At 42.0% G+C, this 16,683-nt stretch overlaps 2 pseudogenes; both read right to left on the bottom strand.

The window, feature by feature from the left end:
* Positions 1 to 9,025: 9,025 nt before the first annotated feature.
* LOC121953866 (cytochrome P450 1B1 pseudogene) lies at positions 9,026 to 11,718 on the bottom strand (annotated as a pseudogene).
* Positions 11,719 to 12,735: 1,017 nt separating this feature from the next.
* On the bottom strand, positions 12,736 to 15,619 carry LOC121953969 (cytochrome P450 1B1 pseudogene; annotated as a pseudogene).
* Positions 15,620 to 16,683: the final 1,064 nt, after the last annotated feature.

The raw sequence follows: 16,683 nt of genomic DNA, 5'->3' as shown, positions 1-16,683 counted from the left end.
ATCCCCCTGTTTTTGCAAATCTAAAATATTACCATGACTTTCTAATTTCTCTCTGGAATACTGAGTGGATACGATGCCACCGCAAAAAACACTCTGAACATGATTGGCTTCTGTGTCCTCTCAGTTTTTCCCTCCGTGGGATCAAGCTCGGGCTCCTCGCACTGGAGGAGGAGAGTAACCACTGGCCAAGTCCTCTAATGCCGGCAGGCTGAGTAAACGGTGTCTCCGGAACCTTGTGTTAGCCCCAGCATTTCCATAAGCACCCTTCATCCCCGCTCTGTTATTCTTTATGATCCGCACCTCCGCTCCAATTCACGCCGTCTTCCAGGACCTCTCACACTGTCCTGAGTGGCCCCCCTACACCCACTCAGACGCTGCTTTACAGCGTGGATTCCCACACAAAAGGGTCCACTGGATGTATTGTCCTGCAAACCAGCTGATAGCTGGTGTGATGAAACTTGCAGAGTCACCCATTTAACATCCGGTCGACATCTGTTTTCCAGAAATTTTTGGATGCTTGTCTAACTGAGTATTAGTGGCGGCTGTGTGTGTGTCCAAGAGAGACAGGCTTTAGATTCAATTATTGGACTCTATTTGCTGCTGATGAAAGTGTTATGGTAAATTTGCTGTTTCAACTATGTGTTGTAGGAAGAAATGCTTTTTTGTAATATTAGTCCCATCAGCACTCATGTACCCCCATGAGCACTGATCTAACACATACAGGAAGACAGAAAGAGAATAACTGTCAGCAGGACGTTGAACCGCCTGTGTACTTCTAGTACCCAGTGTGCTGTCATGAAGCTAATGAGTGCTAAATAAACCATAGGGTACACAGTGTCTTAGCATGTCTGTGTGTACGTGTGCGTCCACATGAACAGAATTGAGCTCCAGGTACTGACTCCTACAGATTTACCAGCTTCGTCATCGAAGTGTTGTTGCTGAATTTTTTTATCTAATCTTTGCAAACAGCACAGTCGCCAGAACAAAATGTTGGCACTGAATGTTTCTGCAAACAACTGATACTTAACATTTATTTGTGTTATACGTATTATATCAGCGCGGCACGGTGGCGTCATTGTTAGCACTGTTGCCTCACAGCAAGAGGGTCCCCGGTTCAAAACCCAGTTGGAACGGAGGTCTCTGCGTGGGTTTTCTCCGGGGTCTCCGGCTTCCTCCCACAGTTCAAAGACATGCAGCTCAGGTTGATTGGTGAATCTAAATTGCCCTTAGGTGTGACTGTGAGCGTGTATGGTTGTCTGTCTATCTGTGTCGGCCCTGCGATAGTCTGACGACCTGTCCAGGGTGTACCCCGCCTTCCGCCCGATGACAGCTGGGATTGGCTCCGGCCCCCCCGCGACCCATACGAGGACAAGCGGTTACAGAAAATGACTGACTGACTGACATATTATATCAATGTTTCTAAAGTAATGTAGTTCTAATTACACGTACAAGAGTTCGTCATCAGGGGGTGGTGGGTGGCGTGACACCTAGGTGAGACAGCTGTCTAGCTGCAGACCATTGTTGGAGACAAATATTGGCGGCATTTCGGCAGCGATCACGTCACCAAAAGTAGGTGTTAGCAAGGCACTAGGAAAAATTTGCGCCACCAAAAGTGGGTGTTTTTGAGTGCAACCTAGGTGGCATTTTCAGCAGCAATTGTGCCATCAAAAGTGGGTATTATTTTGTGAGACATTGGTGACATTTCCAGCACATATTGAGCCACCAAAACTGGGTGTTTTTCAGGGAGACACTGATGGCATCTCCAGTGGTGATTGTGCTGCCAAAAGTAGGTGTTTTTCAGCAAGACATCAACGCCGTTTCCAGCAGTGATTGTGCCACTAAAACTGTTTTTTTCTATATCTTTTTTTGTGAGACATCAGGGACATATCCAGCTGTGATTGTGCCATTAAAACTGGGTGTTTTTTAGACTACAGCAGCATTTCTAGTTGTGCTTGTGCCAGTCAAAGGTGGGTGTTATTTGGCAAGACATTGGCAGCAGTTCCAGCAGGGATTGCGCCATTTGGGTGTTTTTAAGCAAGACATCAGTAACATTTCCAGCTGTGCTTGTGCCAACAACGCTGGGTATTTTAAGCACAGACATAATGTCTTCCTAACCATAACCAAGCGATTTTTGTGCCTAAACATAACCACAGGTTGACCACAGCTTCATTGAAATTCAAAGAAATGTGATTATTTTATCTTATTTTATTTAACCTTTATTTAACCAGGAATAGTCCCATCGAGACTCAGAATCTCTTTTCCAAGGGAGTCCTGGCCAAAGCGGAAGCATAAAGAATTTCACATAAAAGAATAAGTAGACTGAAAACACAACAACAAAAGTTAAAACAAACATCATAAAAAATTCACACACAAGCAAGAGGCAACAAACTTAAAACAAACAGCCCATTAGCAGCGTTCAGAAACCGAACATTTGCATGCAGTGTCCAAAAGGTCCTTAATCCTGTTTTTAAAATCCCCCAGGCTGATAAAAGAGTCTAGTTTAAGATGATCCTGCAGCTGACACCAAGATGATGTCAATGCAAACATTTATCATGGTGATTGGTTTGTTGCAAAAGAATCCTAACCCAGAAAGATCAATATATTTTAGCATATGAACCTGAAATGTGTAAGAAGAATTCTTCAAAATGTCAAAATATGCAGTTGACATTTTTCATTGTTTTAAGTAAAAGTGAACCCCCTCAAAATAGGCACATGCAGACTATGTGAAATTGTCGTTTAGGATAACAGGAACTGAAATATAACATCTCACACTGTCAACTGGCCAACATGTTCCAAGCGTAGACTGTTCCAAGTCTTATTTTCAGCAGAGTGGTCAGCTTCAGAAAACCCTTCTTCTCTATGTGAGTGGGGAAATTCTGACAGGCAATCAGAGCCCACTACAAAAGGAGAATGTAAAAACAACTGAAAATGAATCCCTACGAACGCAAATAGCTTATTGCTAAATTGTTTTGGTCTGGCGTAAAGCAGTGCCAAGAAGAGGGCTTGAAGTGGGATGGCGTGAAAGCGAGGGATGGAAGGAAAGGGGCTCTGCCGCAGCGGAGAGCAGAATTATGGCTAGCTTGTTTGACATAGGAGTATGTGACATTTTTTTGTCAGGGGGATGGTTACAAGATATTTCATACTCCCATACATCAGCTAGAGTTTCAGATACAGATACTATAAAAGAAAGAGAGGAGGAGGGAGATAATGACAGATGCAGGGTCATTACTCTTTTACCATTGTTCATCGATTACACAAACACAAGTCTGCCTTACTCTTTTGCCGTCATTTCTCTGAAACAGTGGATATGAAAGACCGCATCTCGATTAGCTTCCATGTCAATGATGGTAATATGTTGCTCTCATTGTTACTAGTGATTCTTGAATATTACATATTCATTGTAAAATCAGATAATTACCCTCTGCACTGTGCCAAGGCCACTGTTTCAGACCACAGACTCATGGACTGGCAGCAGCTTAGGATGTTCAGTCTAAAATTAACCACTCGTTGCCTACTATGAGGTCAAAAGTATATGGACACTTCTATGTCCTTTTGTGTACTTTTAATTTAGTTTTTCAGAGTTTGGGCTATGGTGGGGAGACAGTCAAATATTGCAATATTTTTTAACCAAATACCGCAATATTGATATTACGACGATGATGTAGGGTTGATTATTTGTGCTTTCACAAAGAAAGGGAATCTTGTCCAGGGCCCAGAATGTTCTGGGTGCTGTTTGCGACAAGCTGAACAGCATCAGAGAAACACTGATTTATTGCGTGAAACTGCTTTATTCAGTGTTTTAACAGGTTTTATTCACATGGTCTGTGTGGTTTGAAGAGGAAGAGACCTCTGTGGATACTCTGGCTCATAATAAAAACTTTCTGAACAATGAACACTGAAAGAATCCTAACTGAAAATTCACATGGGAGAAGTTCTAGCTAGTTGCCTTATGCAGTCCTCACCGCTAGGTGCCACTAAATCATACACACTGCTCCTTAAAAAAACAGCAACACTTGCAATATTATGATATATATAAAATCTAAAATGACATCATCATACCACAATAATAGTGATATATTAACCAACCCAAATAAATTTAAAATCTTAATGCTACAGCATTAAGTATTTTAAACAACTGTGGCTTCCAACTTTACATCAGCAGTTTGGTGAAGGCCCTTTTCTACATCGGCATGACAATGCCTCTATTCATCAAGTCCATAAATAAATGTTTTTCCCTGTTTGGTGTGGAGGAGCTTTAGTTCTGACCTCAGCCCCAATCCATAATCTTTGGGATGTATTGGGAACTGATATTTCCAGTGATATTTCGATAATTTCTAATAGCGCCATATTGTGAAGATATCTGTTCCATGCCCTCTTTTATTGTGTGTGAGAAAGAAGAATATATTGAGAATGTTAGAATGTTGCTTGTGTGTGTGTGTGTGTGTGTGTGTGTGTGTGTGTGTGTGTGTGTGTGTGTGTGTGAGTGAGAAAGAGAGAGAGAGAATAAAAACTTGAACTGCCCGTTTTTGCAAAATGGACTTTTAATCTCATTTTGGGACATCTGTCTCTATATTATTGTGAACCGTTCCTCTGCTAGCAAACACACTTCTACCTGCTTGAGCTTTCAGCTTATCTTTATTGACAGTTGTCAACAGCCAGAACAGTCACAGGCTGTAGCAGGACCATTAATTATCTACACGTACTGTGTGAGTGCTCAAGATTTACTCAACCTGTGGGAGAGGGATTAAACAGCAAACTTTTAAAACAAGCTCAAATCACACAGTGTCTGCACAGCTTTACTAAACTTTTATTGTTCTGTACAAAATATGAATTTATATAAGTCTTACTTTCAAACTGTTTAAAGTTGCACTTATCTGCACGTCTTCAAGTTATCTTCAAATCTCTCTCCCACTCATGTATGGGATATTACCCTGTTAAGCGTCTCCAACATTCTTATGTTACCTAAAAAAATACACACAGCAATAATTTGATTTATTTCCTCCCTTTTCCAAACAAATCAGATATGTCTGCCTTTCAGAGACACTTGTCTCTTGTCGAGGATGTAGTCTGGGTTACAGAAAAGTGGTGCCAGTGGTTTGTTATCGTCTGAGCAGACAGCACTCTGATACCGCACAAGATTGATGGTCTCTTGAAGGTGCTGGACCTACAGGGAAAGACTAAATAGTCTGAAGGTCCACCAGAACTAATTTATCATGAGGTGGATGAGATCACGAGCTATTTGCAGGAGACATACTTTAATTTGCTTTCTAGGTTTGGCAAGTGAAGAGAGAGTTTTTGTGTTTGCTTGAGTTAAAACTCACCAAGTCCTGTTGTTTCTGACAGTAATTAAGGAAGTGCAGCTGTTTAGACACTGAAGAATGTGAATGGTGCAATCTGAGAATCACAAAAACTGGAAATCTTGATGCAGCCTCAGTCTGCATATCAGCACGTCAGTGATGGAAGACGGCAGACCAGAGAAGAGGACAAACTTCTCCAGCACCATAGCCTCCACGCCCTTCTCATCTCACTCCATGAACATCAGCGCTTCCTGTACTCACAGTCAACATTGCTGTTTAACATAAATCAAAGGAGACAGGGTTGCTCTGTTACCATACCAAATGACCACTTAGACACAGTTAATATAAGTGACTGTGTCAGACCGTGATGTAAACTCCCATCCATGAACAAAAACCACATGCTAACCGTGTTCTCATACTGACCATCACGGATCACTTCCCCCTGTACTTCCTGAAAATAATTGTTTGTTATATGGAAAGAAATGTGGCAAATGGAACCGCACATTGTGTTATTTTATATCAAAGGTCCTCTCCTTGCCACCGCTCCAAAACACAACCCCGGCGTGGACAAAACAACGAGCACTAACCGTCCCGCCCTGTAATAATGAGCTGGGTCATTGTTTATTGAAAAGGGTCACTTGACATGTCTTTATGATGGTTGCCTAAGGTTGTATTCCAAAACATTAAGTGAAGGGTCACTAATTGTTGGATTTTTAGGGATGTGTTAAAACACAGAGTCTATACAGGTGGCACAACTTGATTATAATGTCAGCTGGAACATTGTTAGAAGTCCTGTTCAGTGTTTATGTGTATGACATAATTCCACAAGGGGGTTCAAAAGAGGGAAACTTTTTTTTTTTGTTGAGCAAACAACATCACACACACACACTGTGGAATATATTACACTGAATCAGAATGCAAATCATAAAAAATTCCATTTTGTTTTGGATACAGTTGAGTTCTTTGTGCACTACAGCGTGCTCTGATGACAGGATGACATGCAAAAGATGACTTTTCCCTTTTGGGGTCAAATTACCGCAGAGAGAGTGTTTCTAGAAACTGAGGCCAAATATCTTATTAAACCTGTCGTATGAATATGCTACTGTAAATAAAGAGGGGAGAGACTGAGTGTTTGTCGACCTCTGGGCAGTGACTGTTATTTGACTTGTTGGAAATGTCACCTTTGTCCGTTCAATGTGTTCTCTGGGAAAAAGTTGATTCATAGTTACTTTTTTTCCATACAGGCTGTTGGTTCTTGTTATTCAAAGAAAAATGTTTATTGGGATATTTCTTTTTTGTAACAGAATGATTAATGATCATCTTTGATGTCTGGGTTAGGACGAGGAGCATACAGAATTACAGTCATATTATTTGTCTGCAACATTTTGGATTGAGAGTGTAGCTGTGGTCAGCGTGTTGGTGTTGAGGGCGGTGTTATAGGAAAGACTGGCTGAGTACGAGCACAAGGACGTTTCCAGCTCAGACACAATGTTCCGCTGTGTTGCAGCAGATGATGGCAATGGACAGGGGAAGAGATTTTCTGGAGAATTGCATTTGTCTGCTTCCAAGTAATTCTACCTCATTGTGTGTCATCTAACAGTGACTGCAGTTTGCATGTCAAACTCGGAGCTGAAGGAGAGGGGGTTTTGGAGCTGTTTCTGGTGGTAGAGGAGAGAACCTTGTGGGAGGTCACTCTGCGGCTCTGCGTACGTGCAGAATGTGAATAACCTCAGCTTGTACGCTTTTCTGTTTTCCTTTAAGGAGTGAAACTCGGCAGGTCAATAGGCTGCGGGGGTATGCGGAGTGGAGAGCGGGTGACTCGGGGTGAAAGGGAGTCTTTCAGCTGGACACATTTCAGGGATGTTTTGGGAAGCGGCGATGGAAACGGGGGAGTTTAGGCGGCCCGTTCCTCCCTCTAGGGTCCTTGCGGTGTCAGAGCAAAGAAAGAGAGTGAGAAAGCGAGAGCCCTCTGCAGTACAGAATGTCTTCAGCCTGCTCTGTATTAACCTCAGTGAAAACAAGCCTCTGTCAGAGTTCACCCACAGTGCTGCTTCTGCAAGTACGCAGGTAGACTCTGGAGCATAGGAGCACTCACTCAGGAAATGCTCCCATGTGGCAAGGGGAGGGAGATAAAAGGAAAAGGGGGGTGGAAATGATAAGCTGCTAAACCACACTTAAACTAATATTTATGTACCATACTTACAGCAAGGATAAATGTTGAGCATTGGGTGGTTTTGGTTTTCCCAAAATAAAGAGAGTCAGAGGAGGGATTTTAGAAAGCTTGTTGACTGTTGGAACAGATAGATCTCATGTGATTGCCACTGTGTGATACTAAAGGTGATATATAATGGAAAGCTTAACTTGGCGGACACTAGTGCAAACACAGGTGGGCCGTGTCAGTGTGAATGTCCGTTAACAGCTTTTGACAGCCATCATTGCATTGGTATGTGAGTTTGTGTGTGGTGACAACTAACATTGGTGGAAAAAGTACTCAAATCCTGGGGTGCACGGTTAGCTCACAGGACAGAGTGTGAACCATTAAGGCTGAGTTCTTCCTGCAGCAGCCTTGTTTCAAGTCTGGCCCAAGACCCTTTGTTGTCAGCCTTTCCCTCACTCTTCCCACTCTCGTATCTATCTCACTATCACAGTAAAGCATAAAAAAAACTTTTAAAAAGTAGTCTTTGAATAGCTTAGGATACAAAATTCACTCTCTGTATCCGTGAATGACCAAGAGGACTGTGTTAGTAGGAAAAGCACGGGTGAAACTGATAACATTAAAAATGGCTCAGTTCCACTGAGTGTCCCAGTAAGCTATTCCAGTGAGCCAGCGTGCACAATATCAGGGCCTCTCCTGAGTGGATTGCAGCCACAATTAATGTTCTTAGATACAGCTAGCTGTCCTTCTCCTGCTGTATGTCTGCTGTAAAAATGGTCTGTGGCGTCCTCCTTGGCTGAGCTATAACATTAGCAAGCTCAGTGGTGCTAGGTCAGCTAGCATTTTTGATTTGGGGGTGAACTGTCTCTTTAAATAAAAGTACCGATACAAAAAAATAAAAAAAACCTAAAAACTATAATTTAAAACCCTTCATTCAAAAATGTTACCGAAGAACCGAAGTACTATCAGCAAAGTTCACTCATTTAACTTTTTGCTTTTAGGTGTCAAAAGTAAAAGTATCCTCTCTGCAGACACACAGTTGACATATATTGCTTACGAGCTTACAAGCTAATGCAATCCCCAGCTGAGTGATTCTGTTAACTCAAAGTTTGTCAGTTCTCCATGAAGTGTTGCGTGTAATTTGCTTGCTTCCTAATGCCAAAGTTGTAATATTTTTATCTCTAGTCTTTAATATTTCACACTTTTTTTATTGCTTATGATGTCATTTAAAAGAAAAAGTACTCAGTGCATTGATACATGGAAGATAACACTGACTGGGCTGAAACTGAATGTGATCATTCAGGGAAAAAAAATGACACAGCAGTCAAAAGTACAGCGCGGCCCATGTTAAATATTGACGAGTGAACCTTGTGGCTGCTTACCGTTGCCTGTACTGAGTCACAGCCTGCTTGTAAGGGGTTGAGAACAAGAGCATGCACGGCCTGTAACCCATATTAATCTTTCACAACAACACCGAGACCAGACATCAAGATCTATTATTATCCCTTTGACCTCTCTAGCCTCTGCAGTTCTCAAAACTGGCTGTTCTGACTGATACACCCCACAGGTTCAGTTAGAAATCAATACAAAATGTTTATTGTGCATAGTAGAGAACAGACTGTATCACATACAGCGTATTATTCTGGCAATGTGATATGCCTAATAAATCATGTTGTACAGTGATGTATTACGTGTAGGAAAGGAAGAAGACAGTATAACCAACAATTGCATTAGTGGCTTTTAGACATACATTATATGTGACATAAGTTATCATCAGGATACAACAGTATTATGCATGATTTAAGAGTACATGAATGTGGGTGACTTGCACGCTGCATTAAGCTCAAACATAAAAAAAGTTCAATGCAAAGATAAATGAGTGTCTGAGTTGAGACCACACAGATGGCACATGATTTCTCCCCATCAGCGAGAAAAACAAAATGCTTAAAGTGAATTTATTCATCACCACCGGTTTATGTTGCAATTTAGGGTGACTCTGCTAAATACCCTCATATAAATAACAATACATACTTATGGTTTATTATGAATTGTGGCTTTGGGCAAACACATCAAAAGCTTTCATTGCATTTTTTCTTGTTTCTTACATGATGCGGGAGAGCCACTACAGATATATTTAGGTTTTCTCAGTCACAGTTTTTCAGAGTTGAGGAGTATAATTGCTGTCAAGTCCAGATATGACTCACATTCTTTCTAACGACATTTCCAGCCATTCATTGTCTTGTAACAGAGTGAAATACCAGTTATGTCTTTTGTCACAATTTTAAATGTCAGTAGAAGTAATAAAGCTTATCATTTGTATTTTTTTTTGTTAATATATGCTTATTACATAAAAATCCTCTGTTATACAAGGCATAGATATTTATTCTATAACACATACCTTAAATCGCATTGTTGTTCTTTAAGTGGAGAACCATGTTCAGAGTTTTATTGGCCTTCAAGTAATTTTCCCCTGAGTTTGGCAGTGATTTTGTAATCTAAAGGCTTCAGTGTTAAACCATAAGAGCAGTTTAAAGACAGGTCCTCATTAGCACATTTTTCGAAGCTACACTGATGGAGTAAAATCGCAAAGAACAAAAATATCTCCACTTTGGCAATCTGGTTCCCGATACATCTTCTCTTCCCCGCTGAGAAGATCATCACATTGTTGGTGAGATCTTTGTCAAGGGAGCCGTTTTCATCCAGGAAGCGTGAGGGGTCAAAGATATGTGGATCCTTCCACATCAGGGGGTCATGATTGATGGACCACTGATTGATGAAGACCACCGTGTCTTTTGGGATGTGGAGGCCTTCGATCATGACGTCTGAGGTCGTGGAGTGGGGGATGGTGACGGGGACGAAGCTGGTAAAGCGCATAGTTTCGTAGATGAAAGCGTCCAGGTAGGCCAGGCTGCTCCTGTCCTCGACAGATGGCAGCCTGTCTCGCCCCACAACTTTGTCAATGAGGACATGGAGTTTGGTTTGCTTTTCAGGGTGTTTAGCCAGCAGAAGGAGAAGCCAGTGAAGAGCAGTGGAAATGGTGTCTAGACCTGCACCAATCAGATCTGACACCGTCCCCTCTGTGTGGTCTTTGGTGAGACCATTGTCGCTTTCAGCCTTGTCAATCACGCCAATAATGGCATCACTCATATCCCTTGTTACCTCAGGATCAAACGTCTCTCTGTGCTCCTCGACCTTGTTCCGCACAAACCCAAAGAACTCTTGGTTCAGGTTTTTGAAGTCCTTGAACATCCTGCGGACTGGATTAGGGAAAGACTGAAGCCATGGCATCACATCTATCAAGCTGCCAGCCCCTACTGTCTCTCCAAACTTATTTACCTGCTGCAGCAAGGCTCTAAACTCAACATCGTCATGTCCATAACGCTGTCCAAAGCACAAGGCACAAATCACATTCGCTGCAGCTACTGTCAGCTCATGAGCTGGGTTGAAATACTGGTCCTGAGCACTGAGTTTTAGGAAAATCTCAACCAGCTCTGTGGCTTCAGCCACAATTTGCTGCTCAAAGGCTTTTTTGGTCTGGCTGTTGGCAGATGAGAATGCTCTGATCGTTGATTGAGCAATTTTCCTGTGCATCTTCCACTGTTTGCTGTAATTGGTGAAAGTCAAACTTTTACCCCCTGAGACAGCCTGAAAAGAGACAAAGTTTGGTCTGCCTGCAAACTCTGTGCTGTGCTGTATGAGAGCCTCACGTATCGTCCTGTCTCCATTCAGAACCACTATATCGCTATAGCCTAGCCGTATCTGGTACACGTTGCCGTATTTTTTGGCAAGCTTGGCAAAGGTGATGTGAGGCATTTGGCCCAGTTGCATGGCGTTGCCCACCACAGGCCAGGCAAAGGGTCCCGGCAGTCTTCTCTTGAGCCTAAGGTTCCTGACCCACAGACAGGCTTCAAGGCAGAAGAGGAAAACAAAAGTGGCGACCAGAGCAGGCTGTACCTGTCCGCTCCATTCCCTGATGATGCTGCTGCCCTTCATGCCAAACTCTGCGTCCACTTGAGCCATTTTGTTATCCTGTAGTTTGTCTATCCAATGCGTTCAATGAAAAAGCAAATTTCACTAAAAGCAGGAGACCATTTCAAGTGATCTCTCTTTGTGCAGTCTTAATACATTAAAATATAAATGCTTTATGATTTCTCATTCTATATAATAATCACAAAACATCCAAAATAAAAGGAATCCAAGCGGCACTCACATGCTGTCTCACCCCTCCACCACAGAAGCTAGTGAGAAAGGCTCGATCAGGTTCAAGCCTTAACACTTCGCTTATATGTATCTCTTTGGTGGGAGGGGTCAGCGACTCAGGTTTTTTATTATCTCTCCCCTCCCATTTTGACCATAGCATGCAGACCTTATTCCCACTCAGCCCTCCTTCCAGCACCGTCCCCTTGCAGGATGACGGAAAAGCAGAGCAGCTACTTAATAGAGCCTGTTGCCAAAAAGCACAGATTTACCGTTTTATTGCCAAAGAATGAAACAGAGATTACTGTGACACTTTAAAGATAAACAAACCCACATATTCATGTTTGCCCTGAGGGGTATTTGTGACGAAATATGTTATATAAAATTGTTAATGTTGAAAAATGATGCACTTACTGTGATGGAGCTTATAGTTTAAGTAACGGACAAGCTGGAGTTGATTGTTTTTCCGCTGGGGTTAGATGCTGTTTGCTCTTTTCTTATGGACTTTCCGTAGCCATTTAAACATGATTTGTTTTCTGTTATTTACAGCCAAGTTGTTAATTATAACCATGCAGAGGAAAAAGGCTCTGGGATATCACCATGAAAGCTGAGGGCTTTAGATCCAAACTGAACAGATACAAACAGCACCATTTATTATCCTCCACATAAGACATATATACAACAATATTCTTGGTATAATAGCCCTTTAAAGAAAGGTCACTGAGATAATGTAGCTGTTAGGGTTTGCGGATGCATCAAAATAGTTTTAAAGAGAATTCAGATGAAAGGAGTTTTGCTATAAATCTGCTTGTGTGGGTGCTTGTGCAACAAAAGGAAGAACTTAAAAAAAAAACATGAGCTTTGGTTTTAGTGATGTTCAGCCACAAGTTAAGAGGTTTCTATTCTTGCAACAATGAAGAATGACAGACATCTAAACAGCGGTGGGGCCTAATATCACATTGCTGGCACCGATCTGACAGTGTCAATTCTTTAGACTGAGAATGGAGCTCATAGTCAGAGACAAAGCTCAGCATGTGTAAAGGAGTATTGTGAAATTTTACTGGAAGCAACAATGAAAAGGACACATTGGCCATTGACAATTCACTTTATTTATTTCAGATATAGCTTATTGTTCGATCATATAAAGCCAACACTTCGATAACAAAATATCCTCCATGAGGAATGTTTAAACATTCGAGGCAGAGAAACACATCCCTTGGGCATTTGTAACATTGACTCCTGAATGCAGAGGTTTAAAGAGAGTGCAGTGACATCCATGTAGCTTTGAAAAAGTGACTTTGTAAACAAACTTGTTTTTGAGAATGCCTCATGAGTGAAAGAAATTTGCTGCACATGTCTTTTTTTAAAAAAAATTCTACTAGTGAGACTTGTGTGTTTGGCACGGGATAGCTGCAGTGTTTGTACAGTAAAACTGAGACCTTGATGCATAAAGTTTGTGAAGCCTTCATGGTTCATGGCAATGTCTCTGTGATGGACGTCCCTTGATGAAAGACTTCCTCCTTTTGAAAACATGTCAGCTTTTTTCCTTCACTTTGATCAGTATTCTTTGTTTAGTGTGTTCGTATGCTTTGAGTACAGTAGATAGTGAAATACATTAAACTTCATACATTTATTGTCATACCTGAAATATGAACTTATAAAAAAATATCTTGTAACTGCTTAACGTGGCAAAGGTTAAATATATTCTTACACATTACAAATGAGAACAACAAAGTCATTAAGTAACTTCATAACATTCACAAGCATTTCATATACAGTTATATTAGTTTAAATTGACATTTAAGGGATGGAGCTATTTCCTGCACACACACCATACATGTACATGCGCATTAGTGGATGTAAAACAAGCACACAACTCAGAACTATGTACAAAATCTGGTCAAGTATAGAGTATTTTGTGAAGCAGAACTTGAAATACCTTTGCACTTATTCCAACAATCTTAAATTCTCGCTAACAATACATCTTTGAAAACAGCCAACAATAATTCAAATACAAATTGTGTAAAGATTAAATATCATCATTAAATATGAAAATTATACAACAGTAGGATTTAGTGCAGGCATGTTGATACTCACTGTTAAATGTCATTGGTGGAAAAAAGTGTTTGCTGGCCTTGAGTCACAGTATTAGGACGTGCTGTTCATGCAGGGGAAACTAAGCCGAGCAGCTTCCCCCTGAGCTTGGCGTTCACACAGAATCGGAGCGGCTTCAGCGTGAGCCCGTAGGAGCAGTCAAGAGTGGGGGGCTCAGAGGGGTCGCTCTCAAAGCTGCACTGGTGCAGCAAGATGGCTGTGAATAAAAACACCTCCACCTTGGCAATCTGGTCGCCGATGCAGCGTCTTTTACCTGTTGAAAAGATCATCACACCGTTGGTTATGTCCTTATCAAGGGAACCGTTCTCATCAAGGAAGCGTGTGGGGTCAAAAATGTGAGGGTCTTTCCACTTGAGAGGGTCGTGGTTGACGGACCACTGGTTGATGAAGACCACTGTGTCTTTGGGGATGTGGAGACCCTCGATTGTGACGTCTGAGGTTGTGGAGTGCGGGATGGTGACAGGAACAAAGCTGGTGAAGCGCATAGTTTCGTAGATGAAGGCGTCCAGGTACGCCAGGCTGCTCCTGTCCTCGATTGACGGCAGTCTGTCTTGGCCTACCACTTTGTCTATGAGCTCCTGCAGTTTGGCTTGTATGTCTGGGTATTTGACCAGGAGCAGGAGGATCCACTGCATGGTGGTTGAAATTGTGTCTTGACCGGCACCAATTAGATCTGTGACTGTCGCTTCAACAAACTCCTTGGTCAGTCCACTGTCCTGCCCATGCTCGATCACATTGATGATGGCGTCACTCATGTCCCGGGTCACGTCGGGGTCAAAAGACTCCCTGTGCTGCACCACTTTGTCTTTCACATAAGCGAAAAACTCCTCGTTGAGACTTTTGAAGTTTTCATAGACGCTGCGAACAGGGTTAGGGAAGGACTGAAGCCAGGGCATGACATCTACCAAGCTACCTGCCCCTACAGTCTCCCCAAACTTGTCCAACTTTTTCAACATGGTCCTGAACTCCAGGTCTTCATGTCCGTAGCGCCTCCCAAAGCAGAGAGCGCACATGATATTAGCAGCAGCTACTGTGAATTCATGAGCAGGGTAAAAATACCGTCCATCAGTGCTGTGGCGCAAAAATACCTGCACCAGCTCCATGGCCTCAGCTGTAATATGCTGCTCAAAGGCTTTTTTGGTCTGACTGTTTGCAGAGGAAAAGGCTCGGAGGCTGGACTGCGCTATTTTCCTGTGCACTTTCCACTGTTTGCTGTAATTAGTAAATGTCAAACTCCTGCCTCCAGAGATCATCTGGAAAGAGACAAAGTTTGGTCTGCCTGCAAACTCTGTGCTGTGCCGCATGAGAGCCTCACGTATCGTCCTGTCTCCATTCAGAACCACGATATCGCTGCAGCCAAGCCGTATCTGGTACACATTGCCGTATTTTTTGGCAAGCTTGGCGAAGGTGATGTGAGGCATTTGGCCCAGCTGCATGGCGTTGCCCACCACAGGCCAGGCGAAGGGTCCCGGCAGTCTTCTCTTGAGCCTAAGGTTCCTGACCCACAGACAGGCTTCAAGGCAGAAGAGAAAAACAAAGGAGGCAACCAGAGCAGGCTGTACCTGTCCGCTCCATTCCCTGATGATGCTGCTGCCCTTCACACCAAACTCAGTGTCTAGTGCCATTGTGACAATAACCTGCACACTTGTTCCTCTAAATAGAAAAAAAAAACACTTTTCAGCAAAGTCTGCTCAGTTGTATGTTTGGAAGACAAAAATTATATCCATATCAAATGAGAAAAGATATGTCAATCAATGCCAATAAGGTCATATTGATTAAAAAAAAACTGATAAAAGAAGTGAAGTTTTTTGTCTTCAGTCTTTTCATCAAGATTTAAGACTTAAGTGGCTGCTTTTTGCTCCACTCCAGCTTCTTATATGTTTTGCAGTTGGTGGGCAGGGCTCAGGGTAACTTTCATACTCCTCCCATTGTGGTAGCCCTGCAGACCCCACTGTATCATCTCTCTGTTGTCGCTCGCTGTCGGGAGGCGCGCGCTTTCTAGCGTGGTGGGATACTGTGAGCGTGCAACGTGAACGACCGCTGCAGAGAGAGAGAGAGAGAAAAGAGAGCCAGCAACTGGTGACCGATTCAGTAGGAAACGTGTCGAGCCAATTTGTTTTACTAATTGGAGGACTGGCAGAGTTTTCACGTTTCAAAGTGTAGCTTTCTAACATGATTTATTTTCTGGCTGCAGAGGACTCCGCGGGCGCACTTTGGCTTGAAAAAAGTGTGTGCATACGGTTTGTGCAACTCTAGACCGAGTTTATACTTGGATTAAATTTGAACTAAAACGTAATTATGTTTAAGTTACGTGACATTATATATTTATCCAGCTAATTCATCTGTATTTTTGATCTGCTTATAACACAGTTTGCATGCTCACTGTGAGTTTAACCAGAGGTAAACTTTGCAGCAGCATGTCTTTAATGACACGTTTAAATAAAACGTTTAGTCTATAATGAGCAGTTCAACGATTTCAAAAGCCAGTATTGTCGTTTTTATGTATCTTTCTCCTAATTTTTTCACCAAATGCCCCAGGGGTTAATTGTTAGTGTGTCATAAATAATGTAATTAGTGCCCAAGATAAAGTTTAGATAAAGTTGCGCACCATACAGCTCGACTAATTTTCTTTGTTCAGCTTTAGTAGAAAATATCTCTCATTTAATTCTTCTTTTTTTAAGGTTAATACAGAAGATGGCAAACTTTGATGATAAAGACAAAAAATCTAGAAAGTCATTTACAGCTTTAACAAAAGAAAAATCACACTCAGATAAAATATAGAACTTATTAAAGAATTCACATGTATACATATCAAAATCAGTAATGATCCTTGTGGAAATATGCTTTCAACTAGAGTTATTTTTTCACCCTACAGTGGCAGAATAATTTGACTGAAATCTCACACAAACTGGCAGCAAC

This window comes from Plectropomus leopardus, chromosome 14, assembly GCF_026936395.1.
Source record: "Plectropomus leopardus strain MGB_pleo_1.0 chromosome 14, ASM2693639v1, whole genome shotgun sequence".
Classification (NCBI taxonomy): Eukaryota; Metazoa; Chordata; class Actinopteri; order Perciformes; family Serranidae; genus Plectropomus; species Plectropomus leopardus.
This window is presented reverse-complemented; position numbering and strand designations above follow the sequence as displayed.